This window comes from Cupressus sempervirens, chromosome 9, assembly GCF_028749045.1.
Source record: "Cupressus sempervirens isolate cs-2001-9-10 chromosome 9, ASM2874904v1, whole genome shotgun sequence".
Classification (NCBI taxonomy): Eukaryota; Viridiplantae; Streptophyta; class Pinopsida; order Cupressales; family Cupressaceae; genus Cupressus; species Cupressus sempervirens.
Window position 1 is genome coordinate 647,118,149 of NC_143126.1, and position 23,442 is coordinate 647,141,590.

Consider the following 23,442-nt stretch of genomic DNA (forward strand, 5'->3'; position numbering starts at 1 on the left):
AAAAATTAAAATTAAAATGAAAGATTGATAAAAAAAATTGAAATGATAATACTTATTTAACTTGTCCAAAAACAATTTAAAAAACTAAAATTAAAATTAAACTGAAAGGTTTCTGAGAAAATTGAAATGATAATACTTATTTAAGTTGTGGACTTTAAAAAAACAAATATTTAATTAAAAAAATTGAAATGATAATTAAATTCAAATGAAAGGCTGGTTAAGTTGTGGACTTTAAAAAAACAAATATTTAATTAAAAAAATTGAAATGATAATTAAATTCAAATGAAAGGCTGGTTAAAAAAATTTGGACCATTTCTCGATTTATGCGTGTCATCCTTGCGCAGGGGCCATGCTAATCTTCTCTGTATCGTTCCAATTTTATCGGATGTCTCCGAAGAGACACTAGTAATGTCGTACTCTGAGTAATATAAAGCAATCAAAATATAATCGGACGCCGCATGTGGGAGTAACCAGACTATGTCGCACGCGACACTAGTCACTGAGAGACGCGACTGCTATTTACCATTTACGCGTAATTGGTAGAAGAACAGAGAGACGAATTCGATAACTCCATTTCAGTATAGAATGCGTCCATATGGAAAACTCTCTGAAATTTAAAATGCAGACCGGAGGCCATTAATTTTTACTTAACTATTGTTTGGAGGAGTACGCTACCAATGAGAGTAGCATGGTCATAACCAATGCTTTATCCGTAGACAAGACATGCAAAACTTGGGTAGAGATCACAACAAACCTTTTTAAAAGACAAGGCTAGCTGGGTAGTCTGAAGTCTGAACTTTGACCAGGGAATACGGGTTCATGTTCTGCTGATCAAAGTAGTTCACATAGAATCAACAGCCAGTTGGGCTGAATCAGGATTTCCCTCCCTATTTCATCCTCACCGTCCAAAACAATACAAGTAACTCTCGTTATTTCATCCGTGCCCGCCCCCTTCCAAATCCTCAGCCCGCATTCCGCGTCCTCCTCTATAAATTTAGCGTTAAATGGCCGCACAGCGCTGATCGGCCAGCAGATAAATGGCATCCCGCAGGAAATGCCCTATAGCAATGAATTGCATCCGCAATGTGTGAGAAAGGATGCCCAATTGATCCGTCCAACCCATTACAATCCTTCCCCGATGTTCTGTTCTGGCCCTGAATCCATGTGGCAAATACTCCCCATCGAAACCCACATCGGCCGTAGGGCGAAGAACCCACAAAAAGGGCTTTGTGCTCGACTCCAAACCCACCATAAGGATTTCATGATCATTCATCTTTCTCAGAGCGTTTGGATTGGTGTTGCTGTTGGGGATGAGCTCCAATTTGAAGTGGAGTTCATGGATTCGGATATCTTGTGGTGGGGAAGAAAGTAATTTGTTTTGGGAAAAGGGGTCTTGGTGAGATGAGAGGATTAGGGAGATTGAGAAGCCTTTTCCGGCGTAGAATATCAGACATGGTAGGAGAACCAGATGAGGGCGCTGATTGGCCATTTTCCACTGGTTCGGATTCGGCTTGGAAATCTTGTGGTCTCTAAATGGAGAGCCTAAAAGTGAGGTGGTCTAAAAGTGCAAAATGATAGTCTAATGTCCGTGGATGCGGCTATCCTCCCTACAAACTATACAGTTGATCGATTTTCCAAAAATCGAAAATATCATGGAATGGTGAGAAGATCACCCGAAATGCCTCTATCTTGCAAACTAAAGCCGGGGAGAAGATCGACCGGCTAACATTTTTTGGGAAGATGTGTGCACTCTTTGCTTCCGGAGAATGTTGTCACCTAAGTTCAATTTGTGGTGCATATTATGCAAAGTTCAACATTACCCAACTAAAAAAAAACAATTAGGAAAATGACTCTTGTTGAGGCTAACTTTGTGCACCTACACTTCGTGTACCTACACTTCCTAATCGATATCTTGGTATTTGTCAATTTTTAGGTGAACCTTTGTAGATGAGTGAAGAGCTTAAAGTTAATATTTTGGCTTTCCCACATTTATGAAACTCTTTGTAGAACTCGTAGAGTGTGAGGTGGTCTAAAAGTGCAAAATGTTAGCCCAATACCCACCACTAAGACCCCCCAATAGCCATTATAATACTTTTTGCACAAATGGACCAATCATCAACCAAGAAAACTAAAAAATGAAAAAAAGTGAACGGTTATTGGTGTTCATGGTGATTCGTTTTGGCATGTGTGTGTAGGTACCAAGGTTTTTTGGGGGGGTAATTGGTGGGGGGAGGAGAAGATAAAGGTTAACGTGGAATTGCATACATGGGCGACAACTGGTTGGTTTCCCCTATTATGAAAACTATTTGATATTTGTTGCAACAATTATACACCCTTTCTAATAGAGGTACTACAAAGGAAGTACTTTTATATCAATTGCAACATCAAAAAATAATAATAAAATTATTTATTAGATTTCTCTTGGATGAATTATACACCTTTTCTAATATAGGAATATGAATATATTGGTTTACTAAACAGAATTATTAGAAAAGAGATTTATTTTTTTCTACACCAAGCCATATTGTGATGTTGTGTAAGGATTCAAGGTTGTAATTTTTGAGATTTGACTTCTTACATTCCCTTGAGCAGTTTGTAAAATCAATGTTGGAATACAACCATTAATATGTCGAAAAAGGTTGTCAAATAGGCAGTGTTGTTACATAATGACCAAGGTGCTAAATAAGAGAAAAAATAAATGATCAAAGTAAATGAGATTTACAATCTCAAAGTCTATGACTATCTTAAAATAAATAAATAAATTACTAGACAAACAACAAAACATTGTTACGATAGGTGCAATAAAGCATAAGATTTAAGAGTAGTGCCATGATCTCTTGAAGAGAAAAAAGGATAGTAGTAAGGAGATGCTTGGACTTCTGAGCTAACAATACTAAAAAGATGTCATGTGAAAATCATTTGAAGGACAATACATGAATATAGAGATATCTTGAATGTAGTAGACTAGGGGAATGTAGGAAACAATGGTCTAATGATCGCCCATAAGCAAAAGATGACAATGCTAAATGACAAGAATCAATGTTACCAAACCAAGTGACAAACAATGATACAAAATATTGATCTATTCAATGTCAAATAACAATATGAGATCATTGTCCTTAGGAATCCACGATTTTTCTTTAAGAAAGGTTGTAGAGATATCTTGAATGTAGTAGATCAATGGTATGTATGAAACATTGGTCTAACAATTGTCAATAAGAAAAAGATGACAATGCTAATTAACAAGAACCAATGTTACCAAACAAAGTGCCAATCAATGCTGCAAAACATTGATATTCAATGTGAAATAACAATCTAAGATCATTTCCCTTGGGGATTCACGATCTTTTTTTACGAGAAGCAATTGCAAACACAACAAATATTCCCCTTAGCTGAAGAGATAGAATTATAAAATGGGCACCGGTTTGCAGCCCCCCTTAAACTGAGCATTTGGTAAGTTTCTCAAGCTTATCAGTAATCTTGACAAATTCTGTAGTTGCATATTAAAGACCAGGCTGATATAAATAGTTGTGAAACTAAGGACAATATGTTATGTACTAAAATTGTTTCACAGCCTACTACATAGAGACTAATGTTTTCATTTTCTCTTCCACATAATGCACCTCTTGGACACTATTTCTACAATTAATATCAACTAGCACATCCCCTCTGCATCTAGTGATAGTGTTGTCATAACACTCAAAACAAGAACTACAGGACAACATCATTCATGCCAAGTGTTGACAGGTAGGTTTTGAGAAATAGGATAAGATGAAAAAAAGTAAGGAAAGAGCGTACAGAGATGTGCAAGAATAGATAAGGATTGTATGACCATTTTCTATATAGTGACGATTTGTAGTTTTAATTTTTTTATTTGTTGGAAATATGTTTGAAATAAGAGACCAAGCTATGGCCATTTGAAAATGCAGACTAAGTAACTTGTGTTTTCTACAACTTTTAAATCATGATATTTGTTCAATAAAATGTAACCTTTGTGTGGTTGAACAACAACTAGGTTTCTCTCAATACTATTCTTAATATAGTGATATCATTTACAAAAACAATCACATTTATTATTTTCATGAGTGCAGACACTGTAAAATAATTGAAGATGAGAATTTATTAGATTGTACGAGATAGTCCTCTACTAGGTGATCTCTCACAATCCAGTTCCTTAGCATGCTTGGTAGCTACCAAAATCCTTTATTGAAACTATCATTTGACATGCTAGATTTATAGGCTTTATATCTCGTGGTAGACTTTAGTAAAGGCCTTTGTTGATTTGGTGCAGAGTCATTTGTTCCATGCATGTCCAAAATGTCACCGTCAAAAAAAGATCCAATACTGTGTCAAAAGAGATAAATATTGTGCTAGGTTACGGAGGTGAAGTCAAGTTGCAAAAACAAGGTAGAGAATAAGTAAAATTTAATAAATTATATTGTGGTAGCAATGGTAGGTTTAGAAGGTTGGTTCTATGAAAGAAACTAGGAGAATGCATGATATAGTTAATTAGAGGCACTTGTAGGTTGTAAAAATATTGCAAAATATCCATTGGTCATCCATCAGAGAACCAACTTTATTAAAAAAAATTCAACCGATGAAAATCATTCATGTGTTCACTCAAACTGCACCACCAAAGGTAGACAAAAATCTTCATATAAGTGAATAATATGTAATAATTTATTTTTGAGACTAATTTTGTTTGGACTCTTGAAGTATGATTATTTCCACAATTTATTTAATTAATGTATGTATGTAATATTATCTTTAAATTACTCATTTAAACAAAAAAGACCAACAATGAACTTAACATGCTTGTAAGTTTTGTGACCCTTCTATATCTAAAGCATCAAAAGCATCGCAGGTCTCAATGCCAAAAACTAGATGCAAAGTGTAGGCAATGAATGTTTGGAAAGAAAACCATTAAATAGTCAAATGAATCTGGGTAGCAATTATTAGCTTCCAATTAATAGGAAAGGTGAAGTTCCCCAGAGCAAATCACAAATTTGTTGCGTCTAGACTTCCTAGCTATAAATTCCAATTACCCAAAAAGATTGTCCAAGGTTTGGTGGATGCCAATTTGAAGTGTCTTTTCAATGCTATAACTGGGACAATAACCAAGAAAACTTAGCTAAGCATAAGGGACTTTGTAGATGAGAATAATTTTATGTTATATGTATATGTTGATAATCACAACAATTGACAAAGCTAGTATTGCCTTTACCAACATTGTTGAAAGGAGATTGTTGAAATGAATAAGATTGATGAAACCTATCATGGAATAATCATTATTTTGTCAGTGATGTCAAACCTAGTACTTGCTAGTGAGACAATTGCTTACTTTGGTCTAAATGTTATCATTTGATTGATTGATGATGATGATTTGAAAAGAAAGGATAACAAGAGAACCTAGAGAAAGGTTGAGTTATATGGTGTATAAAAGGAGCACTAAGAGCAAGTAAGACATTGATGATATAGTGTATTGTTTATCTACTTAAGGGTATAATGAAAGGATACTTGAGCAAAGACTAGAAGGAGGCCAAGAAAAGAAATTTGTCTGACAAGCCTGCTTGAGCAAATAGTGGAAGCCAAATAAGTTAGTGTAGGCTGAGCAAAAAATTAGTTGAAGCATAGTGGTAAGTTCAGTATGTGTCAAGCGTCAGAAGATGGCAATAGCGATTGAGTGAAACTTAGTGTATGATGAGCAACCTAGTGTTGGCCGAGCATCAGAAGATAGTGTTTGCCAAGAAAATAGTGTGTTATTACAGAGTGACAGTAAAATGAGTTTGATTGAAGATTTGACGAATTTGATCCGACAAAGTTGATTTCTTGAATTGTGAAGCGTGTGGAAGATTACTATGATGAATTGGTGGCATAGAATTCAAGATAAACCATTTTGAGAGGAATTGAAAGACGATTGTAGAGGAAGTTTCTAGAAGGGAATAAAATGGAAAGATGGGAAGATTCAATGAATATGACCTAACCCTAAGATGGACAATTGTGGTTAAGCGGAAAAAGACTTAAATTCTCTATACAAAGAGATAATAGGCCAGAAGCAATATGTGAAGAGTTTGAACCTAAGAAAGACAAGAAGTCTAGGGTGTTGCTTCATATGCTGGTCGAATGAAAGAGTCTACAGTTGGCATACTAAGAAAGAAGGCTTAAGGAGATGAAGGCTTGAAGGGTGAACAAGCTATTAGAGACGAAGAGGATGAATGCCAAGCAGAATGGAGGACTGAATGTGAGGTTTGTAATCTGCAAGTGAGTTGTTTTATTATCAATCAAGTCCTACTATTGCTTTCTAACAACTGTATCCATCTAGATTAATCCTTTGGAAAAAGGTTGACCCAATAGTCATGAGTAAATCCTTTAATAGGGTGACATTCTAATGGAATGTTCTAAAGTCCTCTAACAAGGTTCACTCCTAACAAGGTTATTGAAATCTTTTAACCAGGTCACATTTAATAGTGTACATTGTAACCTTTAACAAGGTTGGCTCCTTACAGGACTAACTTCAGAAGAGTGAAAATTAGTAGCATGTTACTGGTGCTTTTTCCCAAACTGGATTTCCATGTAAAATCCTTGTGTGAAAATATGTGATTGATTTTGTGGCATTACATGTTTACATTTCTACAAAGTTATTTTGACTTAGGACAACAATATGCAAAAGTTTAAGATATTTAATGATCAATGCATGTATAAGTATAAGTTGAAGTAATGAAAAGTTTTGTTTGTACATTTAGACCTTGGACAACTAATTCACACCCCCCCTCCCAGTTATTCAAAACATTTCAACAACTGGTATTAGAGCACGTGAAGGACAAATTCTGAAGGTACTTAAAGCTAAAGATCAAGATGTACAGAAAGGAGTTGCCCAAGTTAAACAAGGAAAACTTTCCTACATGCACAATTTTGATGAAGCTACATCTAAGAGGACTTGGAGATTATGTGTAGTGAACTATCACCACTAAACATGTTGATACAACTGGAGCTCTAATTGCTGAACAATTGAAATAAAAGAAGGAACACAATCAGGCAATGTTGGAGATTGCATCTGCCCTAAGCTATTCAGAGTTTGATGACATCAAAGAATGTGATTCTGCTAAGAAGATGTGGGATGCCCTATAGAATATCTACAGAGGAGACAAGCATTTCCTAAGAGCCAAAGCTGAAAGTCTTAGAGGAAAATTTGATGAAATGACAATGCAAGATGGTGAGACTATAGTCCAATATTGTTCAAGAATCAAAGATGTTGTTAATGCAATTCGAGGATCTGATGCACATATTGAAGATGAGACTTTGATCAACAAAGTATTGAGAACCCTGCTACCTATCTATGCTATTAGAATATCTCCTATACAAGAATTGAGGTGTACTCTCGGTAGTAATCTGACCCTTGAATGACTAGTTGGTAGACTCACTGCTTTTGAACTTTCAATTTTGATAATTTCAAATCTAAGAATGTTGAATTTGCTTTTAAAGCTAAGTTGAAAATAAAAGAACCAAAAGATAAGAAAAAGAAAAAGATCAAGCATGCTGCTAATGATAGTGATGCAAATAATGAAGAGCTAGAAGAATTGGAAGCATTCTTGGCTAGGAAATTTTACAGAGGCAAAGGAAAATACAAAGGTAAGTTACCCATCATATGTTTTAGTTGTAATGAGGTTGGTCATATTGCAGCAAGATGTCCTAAGAAGTCAAACAACAAGAATGAAGACAAATACAGAGGTAGAAAAGATGATAGTAATAAAGGCTATAAGGACAAAGGAAAGAAGGCTTGTTACATTGTTGAAGAAGAACTCAATGATGAATCTAATGATCATGATGATGAAGTTGTCTATGTTGCTATGAAAAATGATTCTAATGAAGATGAGGCAATTGCATTAGTATCTTATGTGAACAAAAGTGACAGATGGATCATTGATAATGGATGTTCACATCACATGACTGGAGACAAAAGTAATTTCATTGTCCTTGAGTATTGCAATGGAAATAGTGTTAGATTTGGTAATGATGCACTCTGTTTGATAAAAGGAAAAGGATTAATAAGATTGACAAACAAGATCATGTGTGACAATGCTTACTATGTGGAAGGACTTAACTATAATCTGTAGAGTGTGTCACAATTGAATAGTTTAGGATGCAAAGTTGAATTTGATAACAGGAAGGCTAAGATCTATGACATTGATGGAAAACTAATTGGAAGTGGAGATTAGACTAGAGGTAATCTATCCTATCTTGACATGAATGATGCTACTTTTCTTGTTGTACAATTTGATGATGTGTGGCTATGGCACAAAAGGTTATTTCATGTAAATTTTGACCATTTGGTCAGTATTAGTAAAGATAAAAAGAGTCAGAGATTTTCCAAAACTGAAGAGACTTGATAATGTGATTTGCAAACAATGTCAATTAGGCAAGATAACAGAGTCCAATTTTAAAAGTAAGACTCATACTTCAAAGGAAATTCTAGAATTTGTTCATATTGATTTATGTGGACCAATTGATGTGTAAAGCTACAAAGGTGACAAGTACATTATCCAAATTGTTGATGATTACTCTAGAATGACGACAATAATATTTTTAAAAGAAAAATTTGATGCTTTTCAAATGTTTAAATGGTATCTGACAAGAGTTGAAAAGGAGAACCAGATGAGGGCGCTGATCGGCCATTTTCCACTGGTTCAGATTCGGCTTGGAAATCTTGCAACCTCCTCTGGAATGGTGAGGAGATCACCCGGGATGCTTCTATCTTGCAACTGGATTGGATTGCTAGAAACAGAAGGCGGGGAGAAGATCGACCAGATTACACTTTTGGGCAGATGTGTCCACTTTTGCTTCTGCAGAATGCTGTCACTTCAGTTCAATTTGTGGTGCAGATTTGGCAAGTTCAACATTTTTTTCTACAATCTAGTCTGTTTAGGCTAATTCCGTTCACTTACAGTTCCTAATTCATCTGTTAAATTTGTCCATTTTTTCTAGGTGAGTGAAGCTTAAAGCTAATTAACTCTTTGTAGAATTCATAGAGCACGAAGTGATCTAAAAGTGTCATTTTAAAACATTCGCCCAATCCCTGCCACTAAGACCCCCCAATAGTTGTTATAGTACTTTTTGCACCAATTAACCAATCAGCAATCAAGAAAATGAAAAAATGAAAAAAGTGAACAACTATTGGTGTTCATGGTGATTTGTTTTGGCATGTTTGTGTGCAGGTACCCAAGTTTTTTTGGGTGATAATCAGGGGAAAGGTAACGGTTAATGTGGTGACATTGCGTACATGAGCGACAAATGACGTGTTTCCCTTATTATGAAAACTACTTGATATTTGTTGCAACAATTTGATGCAGGAGCATCTTGCATGGGAAAATTATTGAAATAAATAAATAAATGGTTGTCATTCCATTTATCGAGGTGTGTGGATAGAATTCTCAAAAGTTATGAATATTGTAGAAAGTTGTGGATATTGTAGAAGGTTGTGAAAGAATTCTAGAAGGTTGTGGATAAGTCATGTATGGGGTGGTAAGTACCTATTTAAGCAAGGCATATGAGCATATCTAATCAAGCTCAAGGAGAAGCTTGAGAAGTGGAAGCTCAAGAAGGAAACGCTTGGGAAGTAGAAGCTTTGGAAGGAAAGCTTGGAAAGGTGAAAGTTGTGGAAGGTGAAGCTTGGAAAGCTTGGAAATTTTCAAGGTGTGGAAGAGGAGGAGGAAGTGAAGAGTGCATTTTCTTGAGTCTATGGACAGAGCGCCGAATGTGAGGCAGTTTACACTTGGATCTTGGATAAAGTTGGAGAAGAGCTAGTGATTGCGGTTTAGAAACAAGGAGGTTGTTTGGTGGCTTGTGAGCACAAGCTGAGATCTTGGAGGTTTCTACCAGATCGTGGATTTGGACTAGCTTGGGTTTGGATTGGATCTTGAGAGATCTTGCAAAAATGTTATTGTAATTGCTAAGGATTTTCAAGTTTAATAAAATTTCTTGGGAAGCATTTTATCTCTCTTTGTATTCATATTGTTGCATTCTTGGTTGTGAGTGGGTAAGGGTGGTGTGGCCCTTCGTCAATGGTATTAGAGCCGTCCTTCATCACAATTATATACCCTTTCTAATAGAGGGACTACAAAGGAAGTAATTTTATATCAAGTGTGACAAAAAAAAATAAAAAAAAATTACTTATTAGATTTCTCTTGGATAAATTATATACCTTTTCTAATATCGGAATATTAATATATTGGTTTAGTAAACAAAATTATTAGATAGGAGATTTTTTTTCTACACCAAGTCATATTGTGATATTGTATAAGGATTCAAGGTTGTAAGTTTTTAGATTTGACTTCTTACATTCCCTTGAGCAGTGTATGAAAAATGACAAAGAAGATGGACATGATGGATGCATTGGATGAGAGATCACTTCCCATGCAAACCAAACTTGAATTGTCGATGAACATTAACTCTGCATAAAATGGAAAATAAAATATTTCACACAAGACACATGCCACATTATCAAAGCTCCCGAGAATAAAATTGGACCAAAATCTAATGTGAGAATAAAAGTGGGCTTGTACCAACCCATCTCACCAAAATCCAAAAGTGGATCTCCACCGTCGAGTACAAAATTGTCATTACAAACCAAATCAACCTCATTTAAGTGGAAGAGGACAAACTTATTTGCACAAAGTAAGAAAAAGGCAAGAGTTCTCTTAACAAATACATGAACAAATCCACAAGAGTAGTTTATAGTTGGGCATTTAAAGTAAAGGATTTATCGAGTCCAATGTGAAATGATGAAATATTTCAATCACCTTGTTCGAGAGTAATTTCAATCCATGATGACAAATGGACCACTCAACACTCATTGCATCTAAGTGATGCTTGCAGAGGTAAAGTACCAGGACTTATGGGAGGTCACTCATCTTCATATTACTCCAACTTAAACGTCATTAAAAATAAAGATGCCTATAAGAGGCAAATAAGAGATATCATATTTTTAGATGCTTGGTTGGATTGAAGGTAATCAATGGCATATGTTTATGCAATGTATTTATAAGAAGATCATTATGCAATAAGTGATTCAACGATGATAATCATTAAAGTTCCAAGCTATTGTGTCAACAAATAAAGATGACGAACAATGATAAGAAGTGTATAAAGTTATAGACAAAGAAAATTCGTGTTAGTGTTCTTCAAGATATTAGAAACATAGATGCAATGATAATGGTACTACATGCAATCTAATCCAATGTAGTAAAATCAATGTTGCAATACAATCATAAATATGTTGAAAAAGGTTGTCAAACAGGCAATGTTGTTACATAATGACAAAGATGCTAAATAAGTGATTTTTTTTTTTTATCAAAGTAAACGAGATTTAAAATCTCAAAGTCTATGACTATCCTAAAATAAATAAATAAATTACCAGACAAACAACAAAACATTGTTATGATAGGTGCAATAAAGCATAAGATTTAAGAGTAGTGTCACGATCTCTTGAAGAGCAAAAATGATAGTAGTAAGGAGATGCTTGGGCTTATGAGCTGACAATACTAAAAAGATGTCATGTGAAAATCATTTGAAGGACAATAGATGAATATAGAGATATCTTGAATGTAGTAGACCAGGGGAATGTAGAAAACTATGGTCTAATGATTGCCCATTAGCAAAAGATGACAATGCTAAATGATGAGAATCAACGTTACCAAACCAAGTGACAATCAATGTTACAAAATATTGATCTATTCAGTGTCAAATAACAATATGAGATCATTGTCCTTAGGAATCCACAATTTTTCTTTAAGAAAGGTTGTAAGATATATTGAATGTAGTAGATCAATGGTATGCATGAAACACTAGTCTAACAATTGTCAATAAGAAAATGATGACAATGCTAATTGACAAGAACCAGTGTTACCAAACAGAGTGCTATACAATGCTACAAAACATTGATAGTCAACGTGAAATAACAATCTAAGATCATTTCCCTTGGGGATTAACGATCTTTTTTTACGAGAAGCAATTGCAAACACAGAAAATATTCCCCTTAGCTAAAGAGATAGAATTATAAAATGGGCACTAGTTTGTAGCCCCCCCTAAATTGAGCATTTGGTAAATTTATCAAGCTTATCAATAGTCTTGACAAATTTTGTAATTGTATATAAAGAGAAGGCTGATATAAATAGTTGTGAAACTAAGGACAATATGCTATGTACTAAAATTGTTTCACAGTTTTCTATATAGAGACTAACGTTATCATTTCTCTTCCACATAATGTACCTCTTGGACATTATTTCTACAATTAATATCAACTAGCACATATGTTTGCATCTAGTGATATTGATGTCATAACTCTCAAAACAAGAGCTACAAGATAACATAATTCATGTCAAGTGCTGACAGGTAGGTTTTGAGAAATAGGATAAGATGAAAAAAAAAGAGTAAGGAAAGAGTGTGTAGAGATGTGCAAGAATAGATAAGGATTCTATGAACATTTTCTATATAATGACGATTTGTAGTTTTACAGTTTTTATTTGTTGAAAAAATGTTTGAAATAAGAGATGAAGCTCTGGCCATTTGACAATGCAGACGAAGTAGCTTGTGTTTTCTACAACTTTTAAATCATGATATTTGTTCAATAAAATATAACCTTTGCATGGTTGAACAACAACTAGGTTTCTCTTAATATTATTCTTAATATAGTTGTATCATTTACAATAACAATCACATTCATAATTTTCATCAGTGTAGACATTGTAAAATCATTGAAGATGAGACTTCATTGGATTGTATGAGATAGTCCTCTACTAGGCAATCTCACAATCTAGGTCCTTAGCATTCTCGGTAGCCACCGAAATGCTTTATTGAAACAGTCATTTGACATGCTAGATTTATAGGCTCTCTATGTCATGGTAGACTTTATTAAAGGCATTTGTTGATTTGGTGTAGAGGCATTTGTTCCATGCATGTCCGAAATGTCACCCTCAAAAAAAGATCCAATACCATGTCTAAAGAGATAAATATTGTGCTAGGTTATGGAGGTGAAGTCAAGTTGCAAAAGCAAGGTAGAAAAAGCAAAATTTAATAAATTATATTGGTAGCAATGGTAGGTTTAGAAGGTCGGTTCTATGAAAGAAACTAGCAGAATGCATGATAGAGTTAATTAGAGGCACTCACAAGTCGTAAAAGTATTGCAAAATATTGAATAAAAAAGTAACATATTTTAATCCTCTTTCAATTATTCACAAAATCTATGCCACTCAAAAGTCATGTCAACAATTTCCTAAATCTATTTTTAAATAAAAAATATGATTTTTTAAAGTTTTATAAAGTAAATATGATAATATATTGTATATATTAAAATCAAATAATAATAATAATAAATTCTTTTTATTAAATAATTAGTAAACTTTTAAATCTTGACATCCAATTCTCATCAAAACTAACATTTAAACTTAATAAACTTTAATTTTAAAAATGAATAAATAAAATGTTAGAGTATAAGTTAAAACATGAAAGACGATTAAAATTTTATGAAGTAAAAGCATGTTTGTTTTTAAAACCTTAATAAATTAAAACTTTCTAACTTCAATTTTTAATCCAAATTACCACAAAAAATAACTTTTATATTTAAAAAACTTATTTCATTACTAACTAAAAGACTTATTAGTCTTTGCTAGGGAACTAATATTTTTATTTGACCCCCCTTTTTCAGTAAACAGATATCATATACCTAAAGTTTTAAACCAAATATATAAATGTTTTGGCAAAAGTGGGCGAACCATTGAATGTATTATTTTTACTAAAATTGGTTTAAGAGCTCAACTGGGAAAGAACCAGAAAGAAAACCCAGCATCGTCGCAATATGTACAAGTATTATACATTGATATTTACAATGTTTTATATCAATGAACATAATCAAAATTATAAAGTAAAGGGATATTCCCATCAGAGTTCGAATCTTGTCGAGTTATTATAATTTCAAAAACATTTCAACCAAATGGGTATGAAGCTCCCAAACTCGACCAAAAAATACAAAATGATTAAAAACATGCCATTTGTCAAAAAATCCTCCAAAACAGAATACCTTAAAACCTTAAAATTTTCATTCCTCCATATACTCGCATGAAACATTGCGAGTAGAAGTTGAGGTCGAACCAATTTGCAGAGAGTGTCCCCACCCAGAATCCAAACTTGTCACTAGAGCCACCTCCCAACTCGAGCCCAAACTAGTAGTAGCATCATCTGTAGTATATGTGACAAGAGGCTCCTCCATAGTAATGCGTGCCCCTTCTTGAACATATCCCGGTTCATGAGATACAGTCTCGAGAAGAGTACCAAACCAATGCACCCGATTAGTAATCACTATGTCATCTTGCAAATTAGGACCTAAATCTTGGAGTGCACCTGAAGGAGGCCCTTCATGAATCTGATAATTAAAATTGGATAGGCTCAACAAATCCAATATAGCAAAGCCAGTGTGCTTAACTCTAACTTCCAATTGGTGACCCAAAACCCTTGCAGTAGTTTGGAGAGCAGATTTCATAATGTTGGGATTCTATTTTTCAAAGGCTTTCTAAAGAGCATCGAACATGACCATGTATTCATGTTGCCTTAATAACTAAGATATTTGGAAGAGACCACCCACTAATGCATGCCCAAACCAAAGATCATACTGCTGCATGGCATTTGCAAGTTATTTTCATTCCAAAATTTAGGAAGAAGCACTTTCGCTGCCAAAATTTCTAGCAAATGAACCGACTATAACAAGTCCATGGCATTTGAAAGAAAAATGGACACGAGATTTGATGGGTATAGGAAATGTTTCACAAAAGGGCATAGAATTGCTTCACCAATTACTTGCCAAAGATCCTAACGAATTGAAGGAGACTTGATGTAGAACATCATTTCCATGGCCCTATCATCAATACACAGGGGCAAAACAACTTCATTTATACTGGAGTTAGTCCATATATGATAGTTTTTGGGTAGTAGAGACTAGTGAAATCGATTGCAGGATTCACACTTGACACATAACTCCAAAGGTGAAGACATTTTTGAGCAGGGCATATCAAATATCACACAACTCTGTTGATATATGAAGCTAAATAAGCCACTATCACCTTTTATAAAAGCAAAAACAAATATCTTCATAGTATTTGTGTAGGATAATAAATATTCACCTGATGTGAATACATACCGATCGTATGAAGGATCAAAAACCATGTGAACAAATTGCAAAGTCAATCTTTGTATTGATCTCACCATGTGTAAAAACACCACACGGCCAAAGTGAAATCAAATCATACATAGCTGATGATAGCTTACATGACGCTATGAATGATTTGAGAATGGGGCAATAATTAATAATCAGTATTTAATTCTGACAAATCACTAATTCATTATTAATTAGAATATGTAAATCTTTGCATTTCTCAATGATAGCTGAGAGTTGCGTTGTAAAATTTGAAAGCCCACTACATCCTAAGTTGAAAAAATAATCTGCAACTCTATTCCCCTTTCTGTATGTGTGTAAAAATGTGACCACCTGAAGTTGATCGATAGTGTCCCAAATTTTTTTTGTAGCACATACTTAAGTTGCCAAGTTAAGTACAACTTAGTGACAACTAGTGACACGGTCAACATTGCCCACTCGGTCATCACTGCCTTGCTTGGTTAGCACACCGTCACTTGGTGCTCGGTAGAAACTCAATCAACAAACCACCTCTTGGTGTCTGAAAAACACTCGATCATCACTATTCTGAGTCACTCAAAAAGACACTATGACCAAACAACTTGGTCAACACTATGCTCGAGTTCACTCGGCAAACACTATGCCCGAGTAACTTGGCAAGAGCAATGCCCTACCTTACTGGGTGAGCACTAAAACTCGACAAGTACTAGATCTTGGCAAGTGCTGAAGCTTGGTAAAATTATCATGAGCTTGGTTGTTTCTTGTGCCCTCATCATGTGCGTTGTCATTGTTGGCTTTGTTTGTGTGTGTCAGTTTGGTAGTGGCGTTCGGAGATTTGTTGGTTGCCGAGATTTTGTTGAAGTCTTCCGTTGCGATCTTTGTGATCCTTGTATGATGTTGTCTTGTGCATTCATACTTGTAAAAAAAAAATATCTTGGCTTGATTTGAATCCTTGTTTCTAAGGATCTCCGGGCGGGGCATTACATCTGGTATCAGAGCCCATGTTCAAACATTGGGATCTCTGTGTTATGTTGCCCTTGTAGTTGTTGTTGCGTTGGTTGAGTGCGAGTGTCTTGGTGAGAGCTCATGATCTTTGTTGCTTTGGTATCTACTTGTGATGGACATGCCTGTCCAGTAGATGCAACTAGATCTGTGTGAGGAGAAGGAAGTGAGTCTTCCTGATTTTTGTGAGCAGAGTCGATGTGCCTTGCTTGGTTGGTTGCGTGTGTCACCCTTTTTGGATGGAGCCACTGATTGGTTTCCATGTGTTGGCTTGTGTGCCTCTTCTTGTTTCTCCTTGTGGGGTTAGGTGCATTGTTTTCCTGTTTTCTCCTGATTGTAAGTTGATGAATGAATCTTATTTGTGATTCTTTATTTTGTTGTTATAATGATGAAATGGTTCCTTTCATTGAAAATGAGTGTTTATTGTGAATCATTGCAAAGTAGTACTATTTTGCATTATATCCTTGGGTTAATGACTTAAGTCCCCAATCTGATTGCTTCTTAAGCTTATGTAAAACTGTATTAATTTGATGAATATCTAAATGTTGCATTGCATGGAAATTTTTGTTGTTTGCATATGCATGAGATTACTGAAGGTATACTACTTGATGTGTGTGAGTGTGTTCTCTGACATTGCTAGGATGATGTATTCCTTAGCATTGTGTGGTGATTTATCCCTCTTGTGTGACTGTACTCAGTCATAACTTGTAATGTGATTTGTTTGATGCCTTATTTTATTTGGCTGGAGGTACTTTCCTCATGTTGTTGGGCTAGCATTGGTTCTTAGGATTTTCCTCTCTTGGAGTAGTAATCAATTTTATCTATCGCTCTCTTTGTGGCAGTTGTCATATTTGACTTATTGTTGAAATGAGCTCTTTTTGGTACTTACTATTGGAATCAGCAATTCTCCCATTTGGGCTTTTTATTTTGTTTCATGAAGACTATTCTGGATGTGTTTTACTGCGGCCCAGTTGTGTGCTGTGACTCTATCATGTTCATCTCGAACCTCTGGTAGTACGTTCAAGGGATAATATCATGGAGAACATGCTAGTGTGTCTTTGTTAGATCTAAAGTTGTTATTGTAACTGAACGGTTTAAATGGTGATTAAACTTAATGTTATTTTTGAAAGAAATTGAAAGGTATGTACTTGTTTTATGGTGACTCTTGGACCCTTGCTTGAAAATCTTTCAGTTCATTATGCATTAGTTCTGGAAGTGTTTTTACTTTCTATGGACGACATTTGTTTAGCATTGTGCGACACTAATAAAGTATCGCATGCCCATAAAAAGAATGTTGTACGATACTATAAAGTGTCGCACGCATTACTGAAGAAGTGTCGTACAAAACTGGAAGAGTGTCGCACGGCTTTATGAGAAATGTCACGCGATACTTTTCCAGTATCGCACGCCTTCTTGAGAAGTGTCGCGCGCAGTAAGGGAGAAATGTCGCCCTCCCTTAGTAAAAACTGTCGCACAGTTTTTGTGAAAAACCTGCACGTGCCATAAGCGGGCACTTTTCTTCATGATCCGATATTTTTGAGAGTGGTTTTGGATACCCTTTTGGGCGTTCTTCAAGCCTATGTTGTTGCATTTTGAATTCAGGAGGTTTCTTTTGAAATTCAGTTTTTGGGTTTCTGTTGTTGTCCTTCGGGGTTTAAAATATATCATTTAAGTATAAGGACTTCCTTATACTTAAGATATATTTTAATATATGCGACAAATCATTTGAGATAGGTTTCAGACCTCTCAGAGATAAGTTATGGATTCTAGGAAATTTCAGGGCTTCAAAAATCCAGACTTAGCCAATTTTCAGGGCTTCAGGATTTAAGGCTTAGCCAAATTTTGGGATTCTGCATTTTACCCCAGCTTGGTGTTTTGTTGATGAGTGGTTGTTTCTTGTGCCCTCATCATGTGCGTTGTCATTGTTGGCTTTGTTTGTGTGTGTCAGTTTGGTAGTGGCGTTCGAAGATTCGTTGGTTGCCGGGATTGTGTTGAAGTCTTTCGTTGCGATCTTTGTGATCCATGTATGATGTTGTCTTCTGCATTCATACTTGTAAAAAAAATATATCTTGGCTTGATTTGAATCCTTGTTTCCAAGGATCTCCGGGCGGGGCATTACATGGTGGCACTTAATAGTCCTACTAACGGCTTTAGCCATGATGATAAATAAAGCTGGTGAAAGAGGATCACCTTGCCAAACACCTTGCATGGAAGGAAAGAAGCCTGACCTGATCCATTAATAATAACTGAAAACCAAGCCCTCGAAATGCATGCTTTAATCCACCTACACCAATGTTTAGAGAAACCCATTTTTTGGAGAACTTGGAAAAGAAATTTCCAACAAACTCTGTCATATGCCTTTTGCATGTGTAACTTGATAAAAAAGTTGGAGGATTGATTACTATTGATGGAATGAAGGACTTCGTGAGCTATCAATGCACCTTCCATTATTTCTCTATCAAGAACAAAGCCACCTTTTTTAGGAGAAATTATAAATAGGAGAAATTTTTGAAGTCACAAGTAAATAGCTTTAGTAATGATTTAGTATGTCAAATTGCAAAGTGAGATTGGACGAAAATCTTTAAAAGTTTTGGGCTCCTTGGTTTTTGGGATGATTGCAATGTTTGTAGAGTTGAAGTACTTTAGCATAGATTTAAACTTTTTGGATTCCTGAATGGTTGCTAAAAAATCCAAACCAATAAACTCCCAACAACTCTAAAAGAAGAGAGCAGTAAAACCATCTGGCCCTAGTGCTTTGTTTGCGGGGAAGGAGAAGACTACTTCTCACACTTCTTGAATGGTGAATGGGACCAAAAGCTTATTATTCTCCATAGGGGATACCATTGTAGGTATATGCTAAATGAAATCCTCAACTTGTGAAGGCAAAGGCGATCGATGATTTTCTGGTGCAAGAAGATTCTCGAAGAACTTGACACCTTCATCTCTAATTTGTTGAGCATTAGTTAAAATATTACCTAATTTTGAATCCATAATTTGAAAAATTGATTTAGCTGCCTATTTTTGTTGGGAAAAAGCATGATTTTTTGTGTGTTTTGTCTCCTTGTTGTAACCATACTTCCCTAGACTTTTGTCTCCAATATTCTTCCTCCCTACTACACAATTCCTCCCATTCATGCTGAAGATCTTTTTGCTTAACGTAAGTATCATTATCCATCCCATATTGAATTATTTAGCATTTAATTTCCTCCAATTGCAATTTGAAAACCTCTTTCTACTTGAAAACATTCTTAAAAACTTGTTAATTCCAAATTTTGATATGCTCTTTGACATGTTTCAATTTGTTTTCAAATTGATGCATTTTAGACCCAAGAACAAAAGAAGCACTGATCCACCATTATTTTAAAAGTGGAAGAAAGTGTGGATGACGCAACCACATACTTTCAAAATTAAAGGATGACTTATGTTGAATATGATCTAGAGATGCAGATTGATCAATGTTTATGGAAATTGGAAAATGATCAAATTCTAGCGAAGCCAATATCTTGAGTGAAAACAAAAATTACCTAATTTCCATTCATGAAAGAGAAGGAAATTGTCCAATCTAATTGCAATTTGTGGAAAACCAAACCTCTTGCTTGTCCATGTAAACTTTCCATTAGAAGGTTGAATATCCATTAAATCATTGTTCTCAACAAATTGATCAAAACCTTGAATGGTTTTAATGGGCAGGAAAATGCCATCAACTTTCTCATTTTGATTCAAGATTGCATTGAAGTCACCCCCAAGAATAACTTGGTGAGAGTTTTGAAGCTGAATTAACACTGCTAATTTATCCCAAAATTTCAACTTGTCTTGTGTAGAGGTAGGACCATAAACATGAATCAAGGTAAAAGAAACATCAAAATCTACCACCTGAAATATTTGCCAATTTGTGTGTTGCTTAATAAGATGTCCCTGTATTGTTAATGGATTCCATAGGACAACAAGACCACTAGAAGCTCTGATGCTGGGAGAATGTACTAAGGACCACCTTGGCCATTTGGCCATGGTTGTTTGAAATGTATCTTGTGATAATTTTGTCTCTTGTAACAACACAATTCAGCTTTCACGGATTCAATAAAATGGTGAATCCTGCTTCTCTTGTCAAAGGCATTTATGCCTCTGACATTCCATGAGATTATTTTCATTGTTGACAAGGAGAAATATTTGTTCTCCTTGTCACTTGCTTGTTCACAACAAATTTTTCATCTAATGTGGTTTGAATACTTGAGGCAATCTCAATTCTAGTCTTTGATCCATTAGGACACCCTCTTGATTTGGGTGTCTTGCAAGTCTATAGATGAAGAGAGGGAGACTGAACAATTGAGAAAGTTTGATGAAGATAAAAACTATTTAGATTATTCTTAGAATGAGATTTAGATTGTTGCAAGTCTCAGGTTCCCTCAAAATTGTCTCTCCAAGTTGAAAATCTGACTTATTGGCCACTTGTTGAAAAATGGAATCCTCAAAACTATTTGGAATATTATGAGATTGAGATTCAGGTTGATCCTTGCTAGTCTCAGGTTCCCTCAAAACTGTCTCTTCAAATTAAAAATTTGAATTGACTACCACTTGTTGAAAGATGCACTCCTGAACACCTAATGGATCCTGATCAATGCATGATTCTAGAAATGAAACCTTTTTCTCCACTTGACATGCACTTTCTACAAGTTCTATAGTCTTACAACTAGAGGCTTTTTTTGAGCTGATTTGATTGTTCCAATATTGAAATTCTTTGAGCAACACATCAAGATCATTATTTTCCTAATTTTCTATATTGAATCCTTCTTCCTCTGCTATACCAAATATTATATTATTTGCAATTGTAGATACAATTTGATCTCCAATTTGAAGAGTTTTCCAATCAGCATACTAGCTTTTAGAAAGAACATTCCTTATTTTGTGACACATTAGTGGAAAATCTGAATGTGGCTGCTCCAAACTATCCAAATCCAAGTAATGCAAAGAAGGCTTTAGTGATGGGAGATCATGAGGAGCCTTCAGCTCTCAACTAACAAGCATTGGATAAAATGCAAGACCAACTGTGAAAACATAGAAAAATTAATTGTTGTGGAAGAAACCAAAATTTGGTTTTCTACTAGAGGATTAACAAACTGAGAAGAAGCCATAATATCCATATTGTAGATTGGTTCTAAATGAACTTTGTGTACACATAACTTAGGGTTTGTGTTATAATTTGGACAGACTTCATGTATGTCTAGAATTGAATGTTGGCATTGAGTATTAAAATGACCCAATCTATCTTCAAACTTATGAACTGTTTGCTCATCCTGAATTATGATTGACTGGTCCCATAAACCCCATTGAGAATTTATAGCCGAATGAAAGGGAAGAGGCTGCCACATATCTAACAACAAACAAACTCTCACTTCCAAATGTGGGTGATCATAAGGTATAAGATCATGTTTAAGGAAGATTCCCAACTTGTTTGCAAAGATTTCAATAATCTAAGGGTCCCTATACTCGAGAGATAAAGAGGGAAAGGAAATCTAGTGTGGCATAAAGGGGATTTTAAGAGATTGAGGTTTAAAGTTAGGAATCCAAATCATAGTAAAAAGCCCAGAGCCACAACAAAACCAACCTTTTTTCTTATGCACCAGATCTCTAGATGCTTTTGAATAAAAAATAACTACAAAACATTTTGATTTTGAATCAATATAGAAAATATCCCTTAACTCTGGCCAAGATGAAAGAGCCCAATCTTTAATAGAATAAAAGAGCAGAGGGTTAGAACAAAACTTACCAATTAAAGCAATTTGCCGAAGCAAATTGATAGAGTTTTGTATCATATGACTTGGAAGTGTAATCATCAACCTATTTGTAGGTTGTAGATAAGAATCATTTGAATTGGGATTGACCACTTGATTCTTTCTCCATACTTGGTGAGTTTTAGTTGGTTTAAAGGGGGCCCTAGGTGGATTCTGAGAAATTTTTTTAGGAACCGAGGCAACATGAACTAATTTAGAACTATCCATACCACGGGATTCATCATGAGAAAAATAAGGAAAATCTGTAGGGGAGAATCATTGTTTCCTGACCTGAATCATTTGCCCTAGCTGTGGCCAACCGAGGCTCATATGGGGGACATGGAGGACACCGTTGACATATATCAAAAATAGGTTGTTTATCTTGATGACGACGATTAGCAATTTCATTAAATCCATTCTTCTAGCTTTGATTTGATTGACCCCTGTTCACTAAAAATTTGGATATGTTCCCATCCTGTGACAAAGGTTGTTTAAGTCATTTTAAAGCCTATGTTGACGATTCTCCTTTTTCAAAGGCTGAACCATGCCCATGACCCAATTTTTCCCCAAGCTCTTACTGTCGAAGATCATGAAACTGAGGATTAGCAAAGAAAGGTTTAGCTGGTTGGACCATTGCTTTCCCTTAGAATATTGAGTTTTCCCCTAAACAAAAATGAGTTTCCCTAAAATGAAAGTGTTGGAATTGTAAATTATCATGGTCCTTCATAACCGGCTGCATGATGGGGGTTGAGGAAAAAATACTGGAAAGGGCATCAAGATATAGTTGTTGTTTGTTTTGAAAAACCCTAGATTACTTGTATTCCCTTTGAATATTAACCCTTGAGTGGAGACTTGTTTGCACACCACCTACTTTTGTATTTGCTAGGCATATCAACCTACACTTAAGCCAGCACTTGCCCCTACTCCTACCTTTTTACTTATGCCAATGCCTACCCCTACTCCCACCTTTGCCTTTCTCTTCGTCATCCAACTCTCATTCAGTTTAGTGTTCATTCCTAAGAGTTGGATGGAGAAGGCGAAGGTGAAGGTGAAGGCGGGAGTAGGGGCAGGCACTGGCATAAGTGCAGAGGCAGGAGTAGGGGCAGGTGCTAGTATAAGTGCAACCTCAGGTGAGCAAGCAAATATAGAAGTAGGTGGTGTGCAAACAAGCCTCCACTCAGGGGTTAATATTCAAAGGGAATACAAGAAACCTAGGGTTTTCAAAAACAAACAACAACTATCTTTTTTTCTAATTAGTCTATGACGAATTTCCTAGGCTTTGGAGTTTTTTCAATGTAAAAATAAAAAAATGACAATGGATGAGACAAGGAAGCATTTATTGTTTTTAGCAAAGTTAGGAAAACATACCACTAGCAGTCATATTATTCTTCCATGTGTATTCATTAGTCGAGTAATTATGTGCCATTAAGAATGGTTCTGCATGCTAATTATTTGGTGTAATTGAGTCTATCAAATACACTGCCCTACATCTAT

General features: G+C 35.2%; 1 non-coding gene across 1 annotated transcript; it reads right to left on the reverse strand.

The window, feature by feature from the left end:
* Window positions 1-298: 298 nt before the first annotated feature.
* On the reverse strand, window positions 299-401 carry LOC149540398 (U6 spliceosomal RNA). Its single transcript, XR_016356605.1, has one exon. It is a non-coding gene; the product is annotated as a U6 spliceosomal RNA (small nuclear RNA).
* Between the last annotated feature and the right edge of the window lie 23,041 nt (window positions 402-23,442).